This window comes from Hemiscyllium ocellatum, unplaced genomic scaffold, assembly GCF_020745735.1.
Source record: "Hemiscyllium ocellatum isolate sHemOce1 unplaced genomic scaffold, sHemOce1.pat.X.cur. scaffold_710_pat_ctg1, whole genome shotgun sequence".
Classification (NCBI taxonomy): domain Eukaryota; kingdom Metazoa; phylum Chordata; class Chondrichthyes; order Orectolobiformes; family Hemiscylliidae; genus Hemiscyllium; species Hemiscyllium ocellatum.
This window is the reverse complement of record NW_026869189.1, coordinates 83,364-107,908: the sequence shown is the minus strand read 5'-3', so window position 1 is coordinate 107,908 and position 24,545 is coordinate 83,364. Positions and strand designations below refer to the sequence as shown.

At 43.4% G+C, this 24,545-nt stretch overlaps 2 non-coding genes across 2 annotated transcripts; one reads left to right on the top strand and one right to left on the bottom strand.

Annotated features, from left to right (window-relative positions):
- Window positions 1–559: 559 nt before the first annotated feature.
- Window positions 560–641, top strand: trnal-aag (transfer RNA leucine (anticodon AAG)). Its single transcript has one exon. It is a non-coding gene; the product is annotated as a tRNA-Leu (tRNA).
- Window positions 642–23,810: 23,169 nt separating this feature from the next.
- On the bottom strand, window positions 23,811–23,892 carry trnas-uga (transfer RNA serine (anticodon UGA)). The gene has a single exon. It is a non-coding gene; the product is annotated as a tRNA-Ser (tRNA).
- Between the last annotated feature and the right edge of the window lie 653 nt (window positions 23,893–24,545).

The following is a 24,545-nucleotide window of genomic DNA, read 5'->3' as shown; positions in this document are numbered from 1 at the left end:
CATCCTCACACTGTGATCGGTCGTTCTCGGATTGTAATGCTACCTCCGCTTTTAGGCTGGAGAACATTCTTTGGGACTCTTATTCTGCAAAACAGACACAGTGACTGAAACTATGCTGCACGGTATGATGTGGAACACGGCCTGCTCAGCTTTGTGCATTTTCCCTGTAGTCCGGTGTGTTTCATGTTCCGTGTAAACGTGAAAGTTGTCCTGTTTCGAGCAATGGGTGAAATCATTTAGCAAAGCAAGAATCGAAATTGCAGTAATGTCAAGCAGTTCATGGTTATTTGACCAAATCATAAGCGAACATGTTTGCTCACGCACTCACAGATACATTTGTAGCTGAAAAGAGTCTGAGAAGATAGCCTCAGCTTACCATTGATTTTTATCCGGATTGATGAGCTATCATTATTTGTTGCGAAATTGATATTGTAGCCGGCACATCCAAGCAGCCGTGCGAGTCGGAGAGGAATCATGGAACCCATTTCACGTGACTTTCCATCTGTTGTCATGCAGGAGCTCAATTGGAAATGCAAGAAAATTGGCCGGCCGCGCAGCTGGTAGTGTGGCCGAGCGGTCTAAGGCGCTGGATTAAGGCTCCAGTCTCGACAGGGGCGTGGGTTCGAATCCCACCACTGCCATTTCTACTGATCAGTTGCAACGACACAGCTTGTTAAAATGCAGTTTCCATTCCCGCTGTACTTCTGTTCACAAAAAAATTTGATTTGCTTCCCGGGGAATTAAATGTGTAGTGGGAAAGTGCCAAATTGTCTATGCTGTCTTGATCGTGTTCGCCTCCCGCGTGGAAAATTGCAAACAGCTCTACTGTTGCTTTATGTTCCAAGCATGTTGAGATTTTACTGGAACCGAATGGAGACTGCTATTTCATCGCTGTTGTGAAACAAAGTCCTGCGGTGAGTCGATTCATCGTTACTTGGCTTTCTGACGAATGGGAAAATCGATCCGATGAATTTTGATGTCATATGTTATTGAATTTCTCCAATTTCCTTCGTTTCCGTCCCGGAGACACCGGAAGGGAAAGGTGATCTAATCGAGACTGTGATTGGTGAAATTCACTTTTTGTGGCCTATTCTTATTATGTTCTTTCTTTCTCTCTTTTCAGCATTGTCTGGGATATGGTGGTGCACTGAGGCTCAAGTATCATTGAAAGAGTAGTTTGGAATTGCCCTGATGTTAGTTGTGAGATTACTTTATGGCTCATGCGCTCGGAGTGTCTCACATTTAGCATTCATGCTCACTGTATCTGAAAATGCATTTGGTTTGCCAGTTTTGTTTCTGTTGCGTGTCAAATGTTTTCTGTTTTGCGATTCGTTCAATACATTACGAATTAACAGGCTTTCTGAGATAATTTCCAGCTGCAAAAACTCCTCAACTGAGAATCTGGGAAAATTTCACAGAGTATGGTCAGTCGGAGCAAAAGTAAGGAAGTCCTTCGTTTCTGCAGTGTTTCACAATACTACCTTTCCAGTGAGCAGTCGAACAGACTAAAGATTGTGCCACAGACTGCGACGGCCAGCTCGGCTAAAAAGTTATCCTTTTAAAGCCGGTGTAAGCAACACAACGTTATTGGGCTACACCGGGTGAAAACAGATACTTCGGTGTATCTCGTCCATGCATACCACACAGCCAAAATTAAACAACTCCCATAAAACAACGAGCATTTGGAAACAGAAAGGTGAAAGGTAGAATGTCTTCAACTTTCAGTGTCGGATACCACTGAGCTGCAGCAGGGGCGGCTGTGGGCTTGTTTCTGTAGCATAATGATCAACACGTTCACCTTCCGCAAGATAGGTCCCCGCGGTCGAAACTGTTTTGTTCTTCATCTGCAGCCTTTTACATGGACAAGAACGGAGCTTTCCTGCTTGCTTTCCCATCTGCAAACCTGCCTTCGAATTTGCTTGAACAAATCTGCTCTCGTAGTGAAATGCAATGCATTTCCATTTGATTACTGTGCAGAGCATTGTAAAGATATTCTACAAACTGCTTCTGATCATGTGCCATTCAGTTTGAGAGTGTAGTTACCGATCCTTCCACGTTGATGCGCTGGTGTCACAGTGCACCACGGATTCCTGAACTATTCTGTCTGCCAAATGTACCCCAAAGTCGTATCTGAAAGGCCTCATTTGGAAGCTGTCTGTCGTTATTCAAAGTGCGAGAATTGGCACCAGAGGTCCTGAATCATGTTTTGGAGCAGTTCGCACGTTAGTGGCTCATTCAATCAGCAACAGCAATGAAAGAAATTGCACTCTCAGAGGAAGCTCTGGACCTGTGCTTTCAAAGCTAGTATTAAGGTGCGCCCCGAGATCTAAGCCATGTTGGAATTTAAACGGAGGAATCGACAAAGAGGCTGCAGAATAACATCGCATCCTTTTGGTTTTCTTTAAATCACTGATGAGCAGGAAAATGTCAACGGGGAGAGCGACTGGGAAAGTGAGGCAGTTGCAGCTCTGGTGAAACTTCTTCTTTGTGAGTCACTCAGCAACAAGAGGCGTGAAGGTGACTCAGACGTGAGAGCTCTTCACTTCGAGAACAAAAAGCAATCAAGTGCAGTTAGCACCTCTCCCGGAGTGGGGGTGAGGTGAGATAATTACCTTTTGACTTCAGTTCCTCTGTTCAGAAACTGCCTTTTAAATTGAGGTGAACAGAAACTGCATTTCTAATAAGCACCATGGAATTTAGCAAGATTTATTGAGTCGCGTCTTGTCGATTCCCACGCAGGTTTCCAACTCAGTTGGTGTCGATGTGGCTCATGTCCAGGTGTGAACATCCCTGCAGCCAATTGCATAAAAGGCAAGGAAAGTGGCATCTCGAACTGGCCCCGAGGTCAGAGCATCCTCACAATGTGATCGGTCGTTCTCGTATTGTAATGCTACCTCCGGTGTTAGGGTGGAGAACATTCTTTGGACTCTTATTCTACAAAACAGACACAGTGACTGAAACTATGCTGCACCGTATGATGTGGAACACGGCCTGCTCAGCTTTGTGCATTTTCCCTGTAGTCCGGTGTGTATCATGTTCCGTGTAAACGTGAAAGTTGTCCTGTTGAGGTCAACATGCTTGGAACGTAAAGCAGTTTGCAATTTTCCACGCTGGAGGCGAACACGATCATGACAGCAGAGACAATTTGGCACTTTCCCACTCGACACTTAATCCCCGGGGAATCACGTTTTTCTCCCATCAACGACCTGTAATCCCATTCTGACTCCGTTGTCCAGGCATTGGCCTGTGATCCCGTTTCGTGACTGTTTTCGTAGCAATATGATCTGATCCCAGCCCCATTTTGCTTACGTCGCAACAATGTGTAACTCAATCCCCACTCTGCTCCCCCAGGAATTACCTGTGAAACGTTCTCCACTCTGTTCTACGACTGATGGCCTGTTAAATCATTCTGTTCCCTACCAAGAACCTGCAACCCCATTCCCAATCTGTTGTCTTGGAAACAATCTGCGAACACATCACTCCATATGTTGCCCTAACAGCAGCTTGTGTCTTCATCCCTGCTGTTTTCCACGAACAATTGCCTGTGATCTCTTCACGATAGAAGCAAAACCAAGCATCACGTAATTCAGAGACATGGAGATTGGTAGGTAGAGAGAGTGCAAGATGGAGAGTGAGTGAAGGAAAACGGCGGAGGATGTGTAAGACCAGAAGCGAGAGCAAAGACAGCGAAACTCAAACCCAACTCTCAAACCCGGTCCCCTCCACATCCTTGAGAAACAGGACTGGGGTTAAAACTTCACGAGAAGATTTGTAACTCGGTTGCTCGTTGTTGTGGTTCTGTTGGCCGGACTGCGAATTTTTGTTGCATACGTTTCATCCCCTGACTATGTGACATCCTCAGTGCTTGGGAGCCTCCTGTGAAGCGCTCCTGTGATGTTTCCTCCGGAATTTATAGTGGTTTGTCTCTGCTACTTCCGGTTGTCAGTTCCAGCTGTCCTTTGCTGTGGTCGGTATATTTGATCCAGGTCGATGTGCTTATTGATTGAATCTGTGGATGAGTGCATTGCCTCTAGGAATTCCCTGGCTGATCTCTGTTTGGCTTGTCCTAGAATAGTAGTGTTGTCCCAGTCGAACTTATGTTGCTTGTCATCTGCGTGTGTAGCTGCTCAGGATAGCTGGTCGTGTCGTTTCATGGCTAATTGGTGTTCATGGATGCGGATCGTTATTTGTCTTCCTGTTTGTCCTGTGTAGTGTTTTGTGCAGTCCTTGCATGGGAGTTTGTACACTGTGTTGGTTTTGCTCATGCTGGTAATCGGGTTCTTCGTTCTGGTGAGTCGTTGTCTGAGAGTGGCTGTTGGTTTGTGTGCTGCTATGAGTCCTCGTGGTCGCAGTAATCTGGTTGTCAGTTTTGAAACATTCTTGATGTATGGTAGTGTGGCTACTCATTTGCGTTGTGGCATGTTCTCGTTCCGTTGCCTTTCCCTTAGGCATCTGTTGATGAAATTGCGGGGTTATCCGTTTTTGGTGAAAACATTGTATTGGTGTTATTCTTCCTGTTTTTGCAGTCCTGGTGTACTGAAGTGTGTTGTTGCCCTTTTGAAGTGTGTTTTGATGCAACTTATTTCGTGTGTGATGGGGTGGTTACTTTCATAGTTCAGGACTTGGTCTGTGTGAGTGACTTTCCTGTATACCTTTGTGGTGAATTCTCTGTTCGGTGTTTTCTGTACCATCTAGGAATGGGAGTTGATTGTCCTTTTCTTCTTCTCTAGTGAATCGGATTCCTGTGAGGATGGAGTTGATGATCGGGTGTGTGTTCTCTATTTCTGTGTTTTTAATGATTACAAAGGTGCAATCCTCATATCTGACCCAGAGTTGAATTTGCGGTTAGACAGTTTGTTCTAACCTTTGCATTACCGCTTCTGCTATGAGTCCAGAGATGGGTGAGCCCATTGGTGTACCGTTCATATATTTGGTTGTTGAATATGAAGCGTGTTGTGAGGCACCGGCCTAGTAGTTTAACTATGCCATCCGTGTTGAAAGATTCAACGCCCTGTTGTCTGTTCTGTATGTCCAGCAGGCTGGCTATTGTTTCTCTGGCTACGGTTTTGTCGATAGAAGTGAACAATGCCGTTACATCGAATGAGACCATAGTTTCTTCCTTGTCTATATGGATATTTCTGATGATGTCCAAGAATTCCAGCGTTGACTGTATAGAGTGTCTGGATCCGCTGATCAGGTGTTTTTATTTCTGTTGCAGTTCTTTAGCCAGTTTGTGTGATGGTGTCCCTGGTAGTGATACTTTGGGTCTGAGTGGGATGTCTGGTTTGTGCACTTTATGTAGTCCATAAAATCTGGGGGTGTTGTTGCTTTCAGGTTTCATTCTTTGTAGGTCAAACCTGGTTATCCCTTGACAGTTTTTCCTTTGACAGTTGAAGGCTGTTTATTTTCAGGCCCTGCAGAAGGGTCACTCTTTCAAATTTTGATGTGCTGTTTCGTTGAGGTCTCTATTCAATCCCCTGTGAAAGAAGATATAAGTGACATTGTCAGCTCAGGAAAGAAATTCACGAAAGAAAGTCTGAGAACCTTAGAGGAGAACAGATTAATTGAGCAGAAGCCAAACTCAGGGAAAAAGATTCCCCAGAACGTTCTGTCTCAAAGGTTTCCAGTGTTCAAGCACAACCGGAGAAGAGAGACTGACAGCCAGTGAGCACCTCGACCTTTGGGCCACGTGGTCTAATTTATAATGTGTTGCTTAAAACAGGATAGAGAGTGGGTCCAGGTGACAAACTAATGAGTTCTCTAGCTTCCTTCCTCCACACTTCCTCGCTTCCTGGATTCAAAACCATATGCAACAAATTCAGAATTTACATACTTTCCACTGTTTTGTTTCCAATTGTTTATGTCCTTTATTTTCTTTCAGTTGGAAGCTGGCCCCGGCACACACTTTATTTCTCTTCTCCGGGCTTAATGGCTCTGATATTCCATTGTTCCTGTGTTCCACCCTAACTTAGAACTTTCTTTTTTTTCTTGATACAAACCACTTATTGTTAAAGCCTGTTCAATGTCTAGCATTCCCAGATCTATTGAAACCATCTTGACGTCTCTCTCTCTCTCTAACTCTGCACCCCCTCTCCCTCTCTATCTACCCCTCTCGCCCTCTGAGTTTCTGATTATTTTCCAGCGTTTTCAGGTAATCAAGGTGTGTATTTAAGATCAAGTAACTCGAAATGAAATCTGCAGCTGATAACAAGCTGTGTATCTAAACTGAGGCAAAATGCAACTTGACACAACAAACATTGCAGAACACACAGTTTGGGCACTTAGTTAGCATATTAGACCATAACATATAGGAGCAGATATTAGTCCATTCAGACCATCAAGTCGTCTATACATTTCAATCTTGCATGATACGCTTCCTCACCTCATTCTCCCGCTTCTCCTCGTATCCCTTGATTCTCAAGAACCTATCTATCTATCTCAGTCTTATACATACTCATCGGCCTGGCCTCCACAGCCTTCTGTGGCAATGAATTCCATAATCTCACCACTCATTTGATGAAGACTTTTATCCTTATCTCTGTTCTATTTGGTCTTCGCTTAACTCTAAGTCTATGCCCTCAGGTCCGAGTATCTCCAACTAATGGAAACATTTTCCCAACATCCACTCTGCCCAGGACATTCAGTATTCTGCACTTTTCAGTTAGATGCCTGTTCATCTCTCCAAACTCCACCGAGAATAGAATCACATTAACCAAACAGTAAAACAGCAACTAATGAAGTTAGAAGACCCCATCCAGACAACAAGCAAAACTAATACAATTTACGAAATAACGTGCAAGAACTGTAACAAACAATATATTGGACAACAGGCACAAAACTAGCCCGACGATACATGAACACCAACTATCCACAAAACGATATGACCTTCTCACTAGTATCCTTACAGATGAGGAAGGATACCACATCGACTGGAACAACACATCCATCTTAGGACGAGGCAAACAGACGCAATCGGGAATTCCAAGAAGCTTGGAATTGCAGCCAGAACACTATCAACAAACAAATCGCGTTATACCCCATCTACCACCCCCTGAGGAAAATAACAAGAAATGACATCACCACAGGAAATAACATCACCAACCCAAAGAAACCCAAACATATAAATAGAAAACAGGAATCATGTTCACTGATTCGCCTGAGGCCCACTGAAGATTTACCAACAGAGTGATGAAACTTCTGAAATGAACCTCCCAGCTCAAGCGAGCGAACCTAACTCCACATCCATGCCTCAGTCCTGAGAACATTCTCATGAACATCCTCTGAACACGATAAAAGTGCAGTGGATTCCTCCTGAGATATGGGACACAAGACTGTCGAAAATAGTCCAATTGTAAGAATGTAGAATCTGTTTGTTTAGATATGAGAAATTGTGAGGAAACAAGTCACCAGCGGGTGTAGTTTGCAAGCCCACTCACAGCAACTATGATGTGAAATAAAACATATGAGAAAAAAAAAATTGTGTGTGATAAATAAAGGATGGCAATAATCTTCAGTGATCTTAATTTTACTCGCCCAGTCTCGGCTCTTTTGTAAAGAAAGTTCAGAGAACATTAAACGATGCATCAAATATGTCCCATCGAACAAAACGAAACTTATCATAGTCTTCGATTAATTTACAGATTCCTTAGTTCCAGTGATTTCCTGGAAAACCATCTCATTGCAAAAATTAGAGAAGGGTATGGATCTTTTTGCCAGAAAATAATAAATCAATCGCTCATCTTTGTTTCATGCGTTAGAACATCCAGATTCTTCTGCACCACATTTTATTGCAGTTTCTCTCGATTTTAATAGTTTTCGGACTTTGACTCTTCCTACCGAATTCATGGCCTCACATACCCGACTGGAAACTGCATCTGTCATTTTTTTTTCCTTACTCAGACGATCTACATACAGTATATCGCAAAGCAGATTCCCCAACCTCATCACAAGATGTCCTCCAATCTATTGTGCATCATCAGCAAAACTGGACAAATTTCACTCTGCCACTTCATCAGGTCGTTAATACAGAGAAACATCATTGAAGCCATATGCCTGACATTACTGCATTTCACGATTTACATTTTACAACTTCAAAAATTACACATGATTCGGTGGCGTGTGTTCAGTAAATAATGGACAGTCAAAGGTCATTTATTACACAACACCATGAACTCTTAACTTGTTCAACGACGTTTTATTATTTAGCCCCATATTGAGTCTCTGCTAGAAATAGAAATAGTGTTCATCTACCTGCTTCCTTGATAAAATCTTCATGTCATGTCAGCAAAAAATCTCTGGCAAATTGCCAAAGTGTGATTTTCCTTTCAACGAAAGATGTTGACTGAGTTTACAATCATCTTTTCTCAACTATCTGCTTTACTTCCGTTACTATGGTCTCCAGCATTTTCAAATTCACAGAAATGGCATTGGTGCAGATGGAAGCCATTTGGGCCATCCCGTCAGCGTCAACGTTCAATGAGATCCTGGCAGATTTGTTTTATCCTCAACTCTGAAAATGTGTTGCTGGTTAAAGCACAGCAGGTTAGGCAGCATCCAAGGAACAGGAAATTCGACGTTTCGGGCCAGAGCCCTTAATCAGGAATGAGGAGAGTGTGCCAGGCAGGCTAAGATAAAAGGTAGGGAGGAGGGACTTGGGGGAAGGGCGATGGAGATGTGATAGGTGGAAGGAGGTCAAGGTGAGGGTGATAGGCCGGAGTGGGGTGGGGGCGGAGAGGTCAGGAAGAAGATTGCAGGTTAGGAGGGCGGTGCTGAGTTGAGGGAACCGACTGAGACAAGGTGGGGGGAGGGGAAATGAGGAAACTGGAGAAATCTGAGTTCATTCCTTGTGGTTGGAGGGTTCCCAGGCGGAAGATGAGGCACTCTTCCTCCAACCGTCGTGTTGTTATGTTCTGTCGATGGACGAGTCCAAGGACTTGCATGTCCTCGGTGGAGTGGGAGGGAGAGTTAAAGTGTTGAGCCACGGGGTGGTTGGGTTGGTTGGTCTGGGCGTCCCAGAGGTGTTCCCTGAAGCGTTCCGCAAGTAGGCGGCCCGTCTCCCCAATATAGAGGATGCCACATCGGGTGCAGCGGATGCAGTAGATGATGTGTGTGGAGGTGCAGGTGAATTTGTGGTGGATATGGAAGGATCCCTTGGGACCTTGGAGACAAGTAAGGGAGGAGGTGTGGGCGCAAGTTTTACATTTCCTGCGGTTGCAGGGGAAGGTGCCGGGAGTGGAGGTTGGGTTGGTGGGGGTGTGGACCTGAAGAGGGAGTCGCGAAGGGAGTGGTCTTTGCGAAACGCTGATTGGGGAGGGGAGGGAAATACATCCCTGGTGATGAGGTCCGTTTTGAGGTGGACCTCCAAACCTGCACCTGCACCTCCACCTCCACACACATCATCTATTGCATCCTCTGCACCCGATGTGGCCTCCGCTATATTGGGGAGACGGGCCGTCTACGTGCGGAATGCTTCAGGGAACACCTCTGGGACGCCCGGACCAACCAACCCAACCACCCCGTGGCTCAACACTTTAACTCTCCCTCCCACTCCACCGAGGACATGCAGGTCCTTGGACTCCTCCATCGGCAGAACATAACAACACGACGGTTGGAGGAAGAGCGCCTCATCTTCCGCCTGGGAACCCTCCAACCACAAGGGATGAACTCAGATTTCTCCAGTTTCCTCATTTCCCCTCCCCCCACCTTGTCTCAGTCGGTTCCCTCAACTCAGCACCGCCCTCCCAACCTACAATCTTCTTCTTGACCTCTCAGCCCCCACCCCACTCCGGCCTATCACCCTCACCTTGACTTCCTTCCAAATAACACATCTCCATCGCCCCTCCCCCAAGTCCCTCCTCCCTACCTTTTATCTTAGCCTGCCTAGCACACTCTCCCCATTCCTGATTAAGGGCTCTGGCCCCGACACGTCGAATTTCCTGTTCCTTGGATGCTGCCTAACCTGCTGTGCTTTAACCTGCTCTGATCTCCAACATCTGCAGACCTCACATTTTACTCGAAGATTTAATCCTCAACTCCACCGTTCTGCCTTAACCTCATGGTCCTTGATTCCCAAAGTGCGTAAATGTCTCTTTACCTCAGTCGTGAATGTACCCAGCCTTGTCAGTCCTCTGATGTCAGGAAATCAACAAATTTGCTGCCCTCTGAAAGAGAGAATATCCTCCTCATTTGTGTCTTAAATGGGCAACCCCTTCCTCTAACATTAGACCCTCTGGTCCTACACTATCCCACGTTTAAATCAAAGCAAAACAAATCTCTAAAGTTAGGTCTGCACTCACTCTTGTGTCCAGTGGCAATTCTGAGCATTGGAATTATTTTCGCTTTTGACCTCTGGTTAAACAATCTGCCCTGATTTACAAATTCGATTTGCCGATGACGATTCTGCTTCAAAAACACTTCATCAGCTGTGATCCATTTGGCGCTGGCCGACACTATACAAATGACACGACATATTTCTTTCTCGATCCATTACCAAGTTTATTAATCTCACTGCGCATGAAAATGGATTCTTCCCATCCACTCTATCCAACATCAATGTGTGTCGTTCAGTTCAACTCCCATCAGCCTCCTCAGTTCTTAACAAATATATATGGAAAGCAAATATTGAGATCATTGTGCAGACAGAGCAAGCCAGGAAGCAGTCTTTCAGGTTGGAAGCCTCCATTCCAGAAGCAGTGCTAAGGGTCACCATGCCCCATGTAGCTGCGGCTGTGGGGATAAGGTCATGCGTTAGCAATCCTTCCGGGGTTTCTCTGCATTGGTTCGAATTCTATCGGCTACAACTTCGCAATTTGAGTTTCGACTTCCCTCCTGCAGTACGAATTATTTTTCAAACTTCAAAACCCAGTCGCATCAAACAGTTCTGGACATTTGTCTACATTTAGGAAACTCGAGGTCTGAACCCCAAATACACTCCTGTTTCTCTTTCGATGGATACTGCTCGATTGTCGAATATCTGCAGTAATCCTTGCATTTATTCTGCGCAGGTGCTGCCTTCCATTCAAAAATCTTCAATCCCAGTGCTCAGGTAACTGGCCCTGGTGAGTGGCAACACTTACTACTGTTCATCAAATTGCCCATCCTCACTGGTCCTTCCAACGTCATTATGAACAGTCAGTGGAAATATCCGGCTCACCTTTCCTCCAAAAAAAGACCTTACCTCCCTCAGCAATCTGTCCAGAAAAGGGTATTTCCTCATGCCTGGTAATGTTGTAAGGCGGAGGTTTGTGAATGAATTTGGGAAAACATTGTCAGTTGGAAGGTGGATTTTTTTACAACGAAATACAACAGGAAATCTAGTGTGCACTTTTGTGAATCCTTACGACCAGATTGGGAAGCATAGAATTAGAGGGAAATGCAGTGTGAACTGCCCAACTGAGCAGAGACAGTCCAGACATGTTTCCCTTCTTTAAGAGGCCGGACCATCGACTCTGATGTTCTTCAGACATGCTCAGATCTGAGATATTGAAAGGTTTTGGAACAATGAGAAAGCTCTGGTACAGACAAGACACTGAATGGTTCAAACGGATGCAGTCCTGGTTATAGAAGAGCCGGTTACCGGTGACATGAATGTGTCTGCAGAGGGTGCGATCAGACTGTGACCTTGTCTCCACAATGAATATATCAGACTTTATTTTGGGCAAGTAATAATCATAGAGGAAAATTGACATTCAGGGAGTGGCAGGCCAAACTTGAAATCAGTAACAGCCAGTTTTAGAGGCCCATGCAAGCTCTGGATTCAACAGTCTCTCTGCCGAAATTGGTCAACACTTGCGGCTGATAAACGAAAGGTCGGTTGTTTGAGATCTTCAGGCGCGGATCTATGACTGTTCTCACTTCATCCGCCTTCTTTCCTACACAGTTCTGGGTTTTAAATTGGGTCAGCAAAATGTTCCCTAAAACAGTAATCTTATCCGGAACCAAAAACGTGTTTCTGTATTCTTTTAACGGCTAATGTTATAGACTGCGGATTTCGGGACACTGAAAGAAAAAACAGAAACTTCTATGTCCATTCCATCTATTGGCATGGAGGATCCAGTCCCACCATATACCAACACTTAGCCCTTTCGGAAGCTTTGATCTTTGAATTCAAATGAACCCAGCAATGATTAACTCTGCCTCAGCTCCACGGAGAAAGAGAGAACTGGAAAGGTATACTGCCGGCCTGGTTCTGCTGCGTGGGCGAATAGTTAAAGTGTTCGACTTGAAATCCATTGGGAATTCCCCACGGAGGCTGGAATCCTGCCGACTACGGCTGAGTGCAGAGAAAACCGAAGTTTCCTACCCATCCTATTGTTTGGGATCAAATCAGGCCGTGAGGATTCAATTGATCCAGGTAAGGATTGGTGCAAATCTCCAGCACACTCATCAAACCGTTCAGTTGCACATATACATGGGCAAATACGTTTGAACTGATGGAACACAAAATTGGAAAAGAGATGTGAACAGTGAAAGTGCCAAAAGACATTTTCTGTTCTGTAGACCTGTGACCAACTGCAGTTACTGGACAACTTTTGCAAAATGTACCTGAGCTGGCAAGGGGTTGAACTGATTCTACCCGATCTGTGTTCCAGATACGGTATCGATTGGATTATTGAGACTGGGTATAACTGCCACAGTGCATTCTATGAGAATCGGGAAGATAAGATCCTGGTATCTCTTTATCTTGCCGTGTGCAAGCACATACCTTCTCAATACTCGATGTTTGATATTCCATAGCCCCGCTTTCAGGTAGTCATTGGATTTACGATCTTCCTGCGTTTATATCAAACAGCTCGGTGACTTTGGAATTGGATGGTCAGAAGGAGATGGAGATGAAACAGGCAGAGAAGCAAAACGAGACCCGACGTGAAAGTGTTTCGAGTTTGCCGTGTGTCAGTTGATTTAAATGAGGCTTATTTGCTTGTCGCTGTTCTTTCAGATTCTCAGGTGCCACAGATCGGTGGATTTTGGGAAATTGAACATTACACATGAACAACCTGTGGGAGTATTACAGTTCACTGTCGATTTCATATCACAGCTCACTGCAACGTTTTATATTAACTGGAAAATGGGCTTGTGTTCAACCTAAAGCTGCGTTTTGTCGAAGAAACTTTAAACATGAAGCACATGGAACGTGTATAATCCTACGACCTCTGCCCCTGTGGGGAGATGTGGCCGTATATCTTCCACTGTGGCTGAAAATGAGGATGAGTTTCTCAAGGGGGTTACAACATAATATGAAAATGTGTTGGTGGAAAAGCCCAGCAGGTCAGACAGCATCCAAGGAGCTGCTGCGCTTTTCCAGCAACACATTTTCAGCTCTGATCTCCAGCATCTCACTTTCTCCTACAACATAGTATGACCATGTCAAACTTCAGTCCCATTATTCTATCACTTACGATCACAGGGAGAATTTCATTGGCATTTGCCCTGGAAACATCAGAATAAACGAGATTATGTGGCAAAAACGAAAAGTAGGACGATAATAGAATGATGTCTCTGAGCCACAAAGCGTGATGGGCCAAGTGGTCATTTTTCAAAACTGTAAAAAATGTAAGACGGGGGAAACCGATCTGCAGCGAGACTGATCCGAAAGGAAAATGCAAAAGCAGTGTCATTGAGAAAGGAGACAGTGTTTTCTGTCGCCCTCGTTGGTGAAGTAATCGTTATGGATCTACTCACTCACTGCCGCGGCACACATTCAGTTCCCAATCTGGAGATGGGAGTTCGGCACTTCCCGCCCATTGTGATGACAGTGTTTGTGAAACAGGAAATGAAGTGTGGAGCTGAGAATTGATTCACTTTTATGCCAAACGTGATTCATGCTAACACAAAATAAATAACTACGGTTGATGGAAATCTAAAACAAAATCAGGGATTGACTGAAAGATTATGCGCCTAGCAGCATGTGTGGAGAGAAACAGTGTTAATGTTTCAGATCAACAGAAACAGATTGCTATATCATGATGCCGGGGAAATGACCAGTTTTGTCAACATTTTTATCAAAATTTCTCATTCGCTGACACCCGTCATTTCGACATATTTGAAATGGTTTCATCGACTGTAATGCTGTTTCCGTTGCCTTTCAGCTGCTGAAGGTTTGTGCTTATATTGTTACTTTTTTCTTTTACTTTGTCTCACTCAGCAGCCATGTCGCATGGAGAATTGGTCCCCCCTTTGTATAAATCAATGGAGTCTGTATTTGTCTCTTTGTGTGATGTATGCAACACTCTGTTTCACATTTTCTGACGCTCAATCTGTTCATATTCCTCATTTCCCATTTCTGGTCTTTGAAATGTCTCACACTCGGAGTCAAGTTGCTGAGAGACTATGTCCTCCCGCCAATGGCTGGATTGTGTATAGCTGGGCCCACATTCTCCTGATAATGTATCTGTTACTTAGGGCTGCGGTAAGGAGACATTATTTACTCAACATGTTATGAGTCTTTCGAATTCTAAATGCAACATCTTTTCCTCCGGAAATAAAAGCAGTTTCATCCGAAATATTGGATGACAATGATGTATTTACTGTTGGTGAAAGATCGCTGTCTGCAGAAAATGAAGATGATCTGCTCTTGGTGTCTGTGCTATGGCCACAACATTTCCCGACAAATCTGCAGTGTCTGCTGCCTCAACTCGGTCTTCCCATTAAAAGTAGGAGTGAAGGAACGAGCGCAACAGAAGAGAAGAAAATAATTTTTGTGGGACAATGGAGAGAAATTCCAGTTTGTATTAACTGGAAGAAACAATATTCATTGGTGGAGAAAAAAGGAGGGAATAACTCTAGGTGCATCAAATCGCAACAGGCTGAGCTCAAAGTCAGAAAGCTGCGGGATAAGCAATATGACATCTGAAGAGGATGAAACAATGAGCCTTTCAAAGAGTGGACATCTGAATTTGAATCCAAGTTCTCTTGTTTACTAGAGAAGCACTTTAACGAACCGAGTCACAGTGCCTACACTAGGTGCGTGTTCACCATCCACACTTGTATTTCTCTAAGCACTTCATCACAAAAAGTTTGGAAATGTTTTTCTTTTTTGTGTAAAATGTTGTTTGGTGAGAATTGCAATCAATGCCTGCTTTTGCACAGACATTTCACAGTTTAACATTCTCTATTGAAAATGTACAGGGAAAGTCAATGTGCACTTACATTGGTTTCAAACTGTACTGTTCATCTGTTTAAACGGATAGAATAAGGAGAATGTGTCCATCCTTTCTTGGCACATTGACCGCGTTCACACACCCAGAGGGATCCTCAAAGCAAGAGGAAGAGGGTTATTGTGGTGAATTGACCTGGAGTGAGTGTGAGCCAGAATCAACAGTGGGCAGTGTAGGCAGACCCATTGGCATCAACACTGAGCCTAACACCACCAGCTCCACGATTACTACCTGCCTCATGCGTTCCAGTCATCATTGCCATGCACTTTTATTTGACTTTCCCACTCCGCTTCTTCACTTGTTCCCGACCTATTGCAGGTGTCTGCTTAGAACCTGACACTTTTAGAAACATGTCTATATCAATGAGATATGCTTCACTGATCATCCGAAGATACCCTGGAGAAGAAGGGAATGACTTAGTTTCTTGAACCTTTCAACTCATGAGCACGACGAATCGTCATGCTGCTGCTAACGATGGATTGCTTGGATTTAGACCCAACAAAACTGAAAGAAACAGCGAGATGATTGGCGTGGGATTTGCCGTGGTAGTTTCTCCGGATATCTGCTACCATAGTCCTTCTAATTGGATGCAAACAATCCATACCTGTTGTAGAAGTGAAATGGAAAGTAATTACAATTAATTGATGTCTGAAACTTTGTTAAGCTGCTCTCATACCTTGTCTTGAACATGCGCAAACGTGTACAGCAGCAATTATCATCCTGGTAAGGAGTGCAGTTTCCGTCCCCTCACCCTTTCTGTAACAAAGGTACCGCGTTTGCTTTCAGTGCGAAGGAAACACGGTTTGAAAACAAGGTAACACTTATCTTCTGGTGTCACAGTGCACCACGGATTGTTGATGTCGCCTCTCTGTCAAATGAATCCCAAGATAGTCTCTGAAAGGCCTCATTTTGATTTTGTCTGCTGTTTTTCAACGCGAATGAACCAACATCAGAAATCCTGAATCATGCTTTGGTGCAGTTCGCATGTTAGCGACTCAGTCATTTCGCAACAGGAATGAATGGATTTGCAGTCAAACCTTCACACGTGCTCTGAAATCGAAGCCATGTTGGAACTGGAACTGAGAAAGTGATAGACACGAAATGACGTTGTATCATTTACCTCATAGAAGAGCAGGAAAATGTAAACCTGGTCAGGGGAGGAGGTGGGGACAGCAAAGTGAGACAAGTGGAGGTCTCGTGAAACCTCTTCTTTCTGATTCAGTCAGCAACAAGAGACATGAAGGTGCCTCAGGCAGGATAGCTTTCCCATCTCGAACACCGAACATTCACGTCGAGTAAGGACCTCTTTGACACCTCATTGTTTTGTTCTGCTAATTCTATTTGGAGTTTCTTACCTCGGTTCTAGAAGTGCTTTTGTTTCACCTCCTCGTTTATTCTCCATCCTTCATTCTCAGTTTGTTGGGAAGAACGAGGTGAGGCAGGAATCAGTGCGGATATCCCACGCTGATCATTCTCTGCTGTAACTGTTCATTAATTTTACACCAAAAGCAAAATATTATGAATTGTATTTGGAACTTAAAAGGAAACATGTCGAAGGCCTCAGGCCTAAGTGACAGATATATTATCTCGAGAATGTGAGCCCAGTTCTCCACACTCCAGTCAGCGGGAGGAGAAATTGCCTCATCAGCTGCACTTTCACACTGTCTTCTGCAGTCAGAGTTTCCAAAGACCAGAAATGGAAAATGAGGGATTTGGACAGAGACTGTGAAAGAAGGTGACAATGAACAGACATAGAAAGACAAATGGAAATTCACATTGTGGAAGGCACTGAAAGGGTCAATTGTCCACTTGACATGGTGCTAAGTGACAGAAAGGAAAAGAAAAAGGTAACCATTAAAGCACAGCTTGTCACCAGCTCATGGAAACGGAAGCAGCATTACCGCCATATAAAATCTTTTAAATTTGTAAAAGTGACGGTTGGCAACTAATGAGAAGTTTTGATAAATATGATGATCCCACACATAATACTGAAAATTTGCCTGCATTACAATGTTGAAATACCGAACGAACCTGCTTCTGTCGATCTGAAACACTAACTCTACTTTGCTCCATGGATCCTGCCAGGCGCTGAGTTTCTCCAGCATTCCATGTTTTTGTGTCACATTTCCAGCATCCGCAGCTCTTTGTCTTATGTTAACCTGAATCGTGTGTTTGACAAAACATGACCACTTCTCAGCCACATCCATCATTTCCTGCTTTAGGAATGCTGCCACTACGACAAACGAGCACAGGAAAACTCCCACTCCGTGACTGGAAATCGAACTCGAGCCAGAGCGCTGGGAGCACTGAATCAGAAACAGTAGAGCACCACAGAAAACAACAGACCCTGTCATCCCTTTCATCAGTTACACTGCTGTTGTAAGGTTTGTAACTCAGATTGAGGTTTCGGGTGTAGGTTTGCTCGCTGAGCTGTAGGTTTGAGATCCAGACGTTTCATTACCTGGCTAGGTAACATCATCAGTGGGACCTCTAAGTGAAGCGAAGCTGTTGTCTCCTTGCTTTCTATTTATATGTTTGTGCTGGATGGGGTTCGTGAGGTTTGTGGTGATGTCATTTCCTTTTCGTTTTCTGAGATGTTGATAGATGGTATCTAGATATATGTATTTGTTTATGGCGTTGTGGGTGGAGTGCCAGGCTGAAGAAACCGACAGCAACCGACGTCACAGTCGAAAGAAAGGACAACGGAGAACTACAAACCTGCGTATACAGAAAACCGACAAACACTGACCAAATACTTAACTACATCAGCAACCATCCCAACACACACAAACGAAGGTTGTCAGAACACTATTCCAACGAGGTACCATACACTGCAGCACAGACGAACTTCGGAAAACAGAGGTGAACCACCTATACAACGTATTCATGAAGAACGGACACTCAAAACGTACAGTCCGCAGATTCCCCGAGAACAAACCACGACAAGCAGACCAAACACAGCCAGAAACACTAACAACCTTACGATACATCAAAGAAGTTTCAGAAATGACAGCCAGACTAACAAGAGCCCTCGGAATCCTAGTAGCAAACAAACAAACACTCTCAAATAAAAACTAGCAAACTTAAAAGACCCAGTACAACTCATGGTCAAAACCAACGTCATCTACAAAATTCCATGCAAGGACTGCCACAAAGACAACGTAGGACAAACAGGAACAAGGTTAGCCACCAGGATACACGAACACCAGCTATCCACAAAAAGACACGACCCTCTCTCCATCGTAGCCCTACACACGGATGAAAAGAAAACATTTCGACTGGAACAACACATCTATCCTGGGACAGGCTAAGCAAAGATATGCCAGAGAATTCCTAGAGGCTTGGTACTCCAAACACAACGCCATAAACAAACATGTAGATCTGGATACCATCTGTCAACCACTCGGAAAACGAACAGGAAATGACATCACTAGAAACCGCAGCAACCCCATCCAGGACAAACCTATAAATAGAAAGCAGGAGACAACAGCTTCACTTCACTGCGAGGTCGCCACTGATGATGTTACCTAAATTAGTCTCGAGGAAAATGGAGTGAGAAGATAAACAAAGCGAGAGAGAGGAAAGCGAGAGGGAGAGAGAAAGAAAGGGGGGAGAAGAATGAGAAAAAGTTAGAGAAGAGAAGGAGAGAGAGACAGAGAAACAGAGAGAAGGGAGATATAGAGGGAGGAAAAAGAGAGAGAAGTTCCTTGGATGAGCAAAGGGAGATAAGAAAGGAACAGAGAAGAGAGAGAAGGAGAGAGAAAATTTGAACTTGAGAAGTTGCGACTTTTCAGCAAAGTCAAGTTAGCAGGATGGAAATTAAAAGAGAAATTAGTGATATATGTAAATGTGTCACCACTCCGCAACATTTTGATGAGGATGATGTTGAAGCCTTCTTCATTTCAATCAAAAACATGGCTAGGCAGATGGAATGGTCCGAGGATTGATGGGTAATACGAGTTCAGACTAAACTCGAAGTCAGAGCGAGTAAGGGATTTGGTATGATATTACGTGAGGTGTGAAAAGATTATGAATGAGTAAAACAGACTCCTTTGAGTGCTTCTGAACCGGTACCAGATGTATATCGAGAGCGTTTCTGAAACACAGGTCAGACTTATGTTGAGTTAAAAAGAAATAAACACAATACTTTGATGGATGGATTCTTATTTGGATAAAGAGAGGATATTTCAGGCTATTAGAGAGATAATTCTGCTGGAGGAGTTCAAAAATACATTTTTAGAGATTGCAAGAATTCACGTGGAGGAAACAAAGATTTCGGAAAGTCAGAAGGACAGCAGAATTAGTAGATGAGTACATGCTGGTGCATAAGACAAGCTTTTGAACAGATATTCGTCCTGTGAAAGATCCAAATTGGCAGAAGGGGAGATTCATCATTACTAAACCAAGAACCTTCCTGCACTTGGAAGATATTAGAGCAGGACAAAAAGAAGTCCAAGAGAGTCGAAAGGAGGTGAAAGGACTTAGCTGTTTCCATTCTGGCAAAGTTGAATACGGAAAGTATTTGAATACGGACAGTACTTGTCGTTAATTAAAGCCGATGTGGAAAATAGAAGTGTTTAAAGAAGCTAAACTGGTGGCACGAGAGTGACACGATCTAACCAGTTGCTGGTAGTAAGAGATGGGCGAATATGTACCCTTTCATATCTATTTCCCATGAGTGTTGTAATTTGAGGTATATATGAGCAGAAATTTAGCGTTCCCTTATGTAAGATCACGTTGGAGCCCCAATTTAAGCCGGGGAAATTTTCGGTGGGCGTGATAGACAGAGTGTCAGTTCCACGAATTCAGCTTGTGCTTGGAAATGATTTGGCGAGATCCAAATTGGAAGTGACTCCCCTTATTGTGGAGAAGCCCAAGGAAGACGAAGAAACTGAGGAGTTAAAACAGAAATATCTTTCTATTTTCCCAGACTGTGTGTTGAACAGATCCCACTCTCAATAGGCACAGCACCAAGTGACAAGTAAAAAGAAAGATGAAGGAGTTGAGTTTAGGTCAGCTGATACACTACTTGATGTGATTCGTGCAGTGGGCCGAAGTACACAAGACTGTGTTGCAGCTACAACATAGAGAGGAAGTGTTATGGGTAGCACATGAACTACCTATAGGGGGTCCCCGAGGGTGACGAAACACGCAAGCGAAATACTAAACATTTCTCTTGGCCTGGAATGCACACGGGATGTGGTTGCTTTTTCTGACAATGTCATACATGTCAAATGGCAGGTAAGTCTCAGGCGGCAATAAAAACACGCCTTTGTTGCCAATTACCACAGTTGGAGAATCTTTCAGGTGGATTAGAATTGATTGCGTACATCCCCTTCCGAGAAGTAAATGTCAGAACCAGTGCTTGTTGACTACCATGGATGTGTTATCCATATTTCCAATGGCAATTCCTTCCCGGAGTATCAAGGCCACAATTCTGGTAGAGGAGTTAGTAGCTTTCTTCACACGCTATGACCTAACTAGTCAGATTCAGTCAGACTAAGGGTCAAATTTTACTACTCGACTGTTTAAGGAGGTTATTGATAGCTGAGATACAACACTTTAAATCTAATGCATATCTTCCTGAATCCTTGGGAGCTTTAGAAAGATGGCTTAAGACCTTGAAGACCATGAAGAGAGCATACTGTCAAGATTACCCGAATCATTGGGAAAATGATATCCCATTCGTATTGTTTGCCATTTAGAATGTTCCAAACGAATCCACTCAGTCAATTCCTTTTAAGTTCATATTCGCACATGAAGTGATTGCCCTTTGGAATTAATTAAAGAAACAAATGACAGGGTCAAAGTCGAAGATCACACAATTAAATCATATATCGGAATTGAGGGAGAGACAAAATTTAGTCGGTGATTCAGCAAAACAGCACCCAAAGATGGCACAGCGTAGAATTACGCAGGTGGCAGATAAAAATCTGGGACTCAGAAGTTTTCCCACAGGGATAACGTGTCAGTACTGTTACCAATCATAGGTGATCCCTTTAAAGTTAGGTTTACTGGTCCCTGTGAAAAAGTTGAGTCAGTTGAACTATTTAGCAAAGATGTCAGATAGAAAATTAAACTGTATTGGGTATGTCATGTGAACATGTTGAAAACGTATTACACATCAAAGGAAGAACTGGAGGAAGAGTTGTTCGTTACTGCCCAGCAGAGTGAGGAATCGAATTCAGTTGCTTTGAATTTTGATGTACCTCAAAACAGATTCTAAAATGATGAAGTCCTTGAGGAGTGGGATGGATTAGAAAGCTGTCTGTCTCAGGAGCATAGAAAAGGGTTGAAAGATTTTTTGTTCCGACAGAGTCAGGGTACATGCAAGAATCACATGGAGAGGACGAAAGCAATTGAACACGAAGTAGATGTGGGGAATTCTGCTGCGATAAAGCAGTTTCCCTCTCGACTTAATCGTCTCAAAGGCTAACAGGACTAGATGCAGGTGAACACCATGCTCGACGAGAACATCACTGAACCAAACCAGAGCGCGTGGAGTTCGCTGATTGTCTTAGTTACCAAACCAGATGATTTGTGTTGAATTTCGTGTGGATTATGGAACGGTCAACGCCGTTACAAAATCGAACTCATATCCAATTTCTAGATTAGAGGACTGCATCCAGAAAGTCGGACAAGCCAGTTACATCACCAAGTCGGGCATAATGCGTGGCTACTGGAAGGTACCATTGTCAAAGTTGGTGAACAAATCTCTGCGCTTGTAACTCCATATAGGCTATATCAGTTTAAAGTGATGCACTTTTGAATGAAGAACAAGCCCGGCACACCCAAAGACACTTGTACAGAGTTGTGGCCGGGTTGACAAATTGTGTAATCTATTTGGACTATGTAGTGATCCTTAGCAATTCAAGGCATGATCACAAGGGTCTGTTGGCAGAGCTCTTTGAACGACCACGAGAAGCGAAACTGATGACAAACATATAAAAAACAGAATTCACGGAAGCAGAGGTGATGTTCTTGGGATGTAACATCGGTCATGGCAGGTTGAGCACCATCTGGAACGTGAGGACGAAGGCTTCTGAGGAATTGCCATGATCAACCTCGAAGAAAGAGTTTCTTTAATTCTTCAGACTCAGCGGACTCTATCAGAAGTTTGTTCCAAACGGTACTAGTGTAGTGGCATCGTTAACGGATTTGCTGAAGAACAACACAACTTTTCGGTGTTCAGCAACATGGCACGTGGCAATTGACCATTTGAAGTCGATATTAACCACCAAACCAGTATTACCTGCACCAAACATCTAAAAAAACTTTTAAAGTAGCCATCGATGGTCGTTAGAGTTGGAGGTGTACTCCAACGGGAAAAATGAGCATGGGGAAGAACTGCTAGTTGATAACTTTTCATAGAAAATCAACATCTATCAGAAGAAATGCTCCACAATCGAAAAAAAAACTATTGAGTTTGGTACTGGCGTTACACATTTAATGTATGTGCCACGAATAATGGATCGGAGAGGTTATGTACACAGACCACAATCCGCTAAAACGTTGTATATATGTAATAATATGAGACTATTTCGTTGGCTTCTTATGGAAGAGACGTTCACTTTAAAAATCATGCATGTTGTGGGTCAGTAGAATGAAATCACAGATACGTTATCGCAGATTCAACTGATGGTGTTCAGATGAGATTGTCTTTATTTCATATTTTATATGTTTATATAGGAAAAAACTAAGTCGAAATTGTATGAAATTTATCGATATGTTAGGGTAAAGTATTATTTTTAAAAAATGAAAACATATCTTCATTATGATGGTTCATTGTTCCCTGTAGGGGTGAGGTGTTTTAAACATATTAGTGCACGGTAAAGAGATTTAAAAGCAGCAGAACAACCAGACACAGAAACAAGTGTTCCCAATAAGACAACGACATAATCCTGGGTCGAACAATTCAATTTGTTCATTGCCTGGAGACATAAATATTTCGAGTTTTGCCACTCAGTTTAAATTTTAATCAGGAAAATATATAAATTTCAATTCAAATTTTAATTGCGTCTCTTGAAAGTCTTTAAAAATAAACAGGGACCCAATCAGATGCTCTGGGGTATGAGATGGGGGACATTGAACAGTTGAGAGGAGGACTGCCAGGAACTTGCATGTAACAATCTTCTTGAAAAAAATATATATGTGGAAAATAACTTTTCGATCCGTGATCTTTGACACAGAATCTCCCAACAGGGACAAAGAAGAGACAGGAAGATCCGAAGACAAGAACCCACAGCTGCCTGGTTTTGATAAAGAAGTGCTGTTTTGTAAACCTTAACTGGGAGTTTGATTTGAATAGCATTATCGAATGGAACAACAAAATGGGTAATAGAAATACATTGGTTTGTTAATTAATCTCTCTCTTACTTTACAAATGAAGTGCTCAATTTTTACTTCGTGTCGTTCTTGGCCAATCGAATTGTTGCAGATTCCTGTACAGCATAAATCGTTTCTGTGTTACTGGTTTTATCGTAAGCTGGAGGGTTTATGCTGTGTCATAACGAATCTAAACAAATTTGGCTAAACAAGCGTGCATCTGTGCAGTTCTTTGAGTGAACTGGAGATTTGCACCATTCATGACCTGGATGAAGTGATTCTCCCCGCCGTGATCTGAATCTCCAAAAGCAAAAGGCTGCCCAAATTCTCCGTAGTTGACAGGATTTGAACCTGTGTGGGAATGCTCCAATGGATTTCAAGTCCATCGCCTTAATCACTCGGCCACAACTACAAATAGACGCGCAGAATCGTCATTTCCAGGTCTCTGTCCCTGAGGAGCTTAGCAGTAGTGAATCATGGTTTGGTTTATTTGAATTCAAAACCCACAGCTTTCAAATCGATGAAATGTCTGGACAAAGTGGGTCCGGGTGTTCCACCCCGATAGGTGGGATCTATATTCAACTTAAACGATGGCGGAAAATGCAGACAAATACTCAGCAGGTCGAGCAGGATCTGGGCTGGGAAAAGGCGATTCAATGTTTCAAAACTTCTTCAGAAGTCCGTTTTCTCCAAGTAGTACTGACAAACCTGTTGACATTCCCCAGAATTTTCTATTTTTTTTTACATTCCCAACATCCACAGTCCTTTGCATTAGCCATTAAAACGATACAGAAATTCCTTTGCGATTCTGGATAAGATTCCTGTTTGGGGAACATTTTCCTGACCACATTAAAATCCCAGAGCTGTGCAGGAAAGAAAACCGATGAAGTATGAGCAGTGAGAGATCCGACCCTGGAACGTCCCAAACCATCAACCACTCGGTTAATGGATGAATGTGTTGACCAATTACGCAACAGAGACGGGTAAACTTACTCATTGCACGATCCAAAAACAGTAAATCCTGGGACATTCACTGCAGTGAAATGGCAACAATCCTGTACCAGC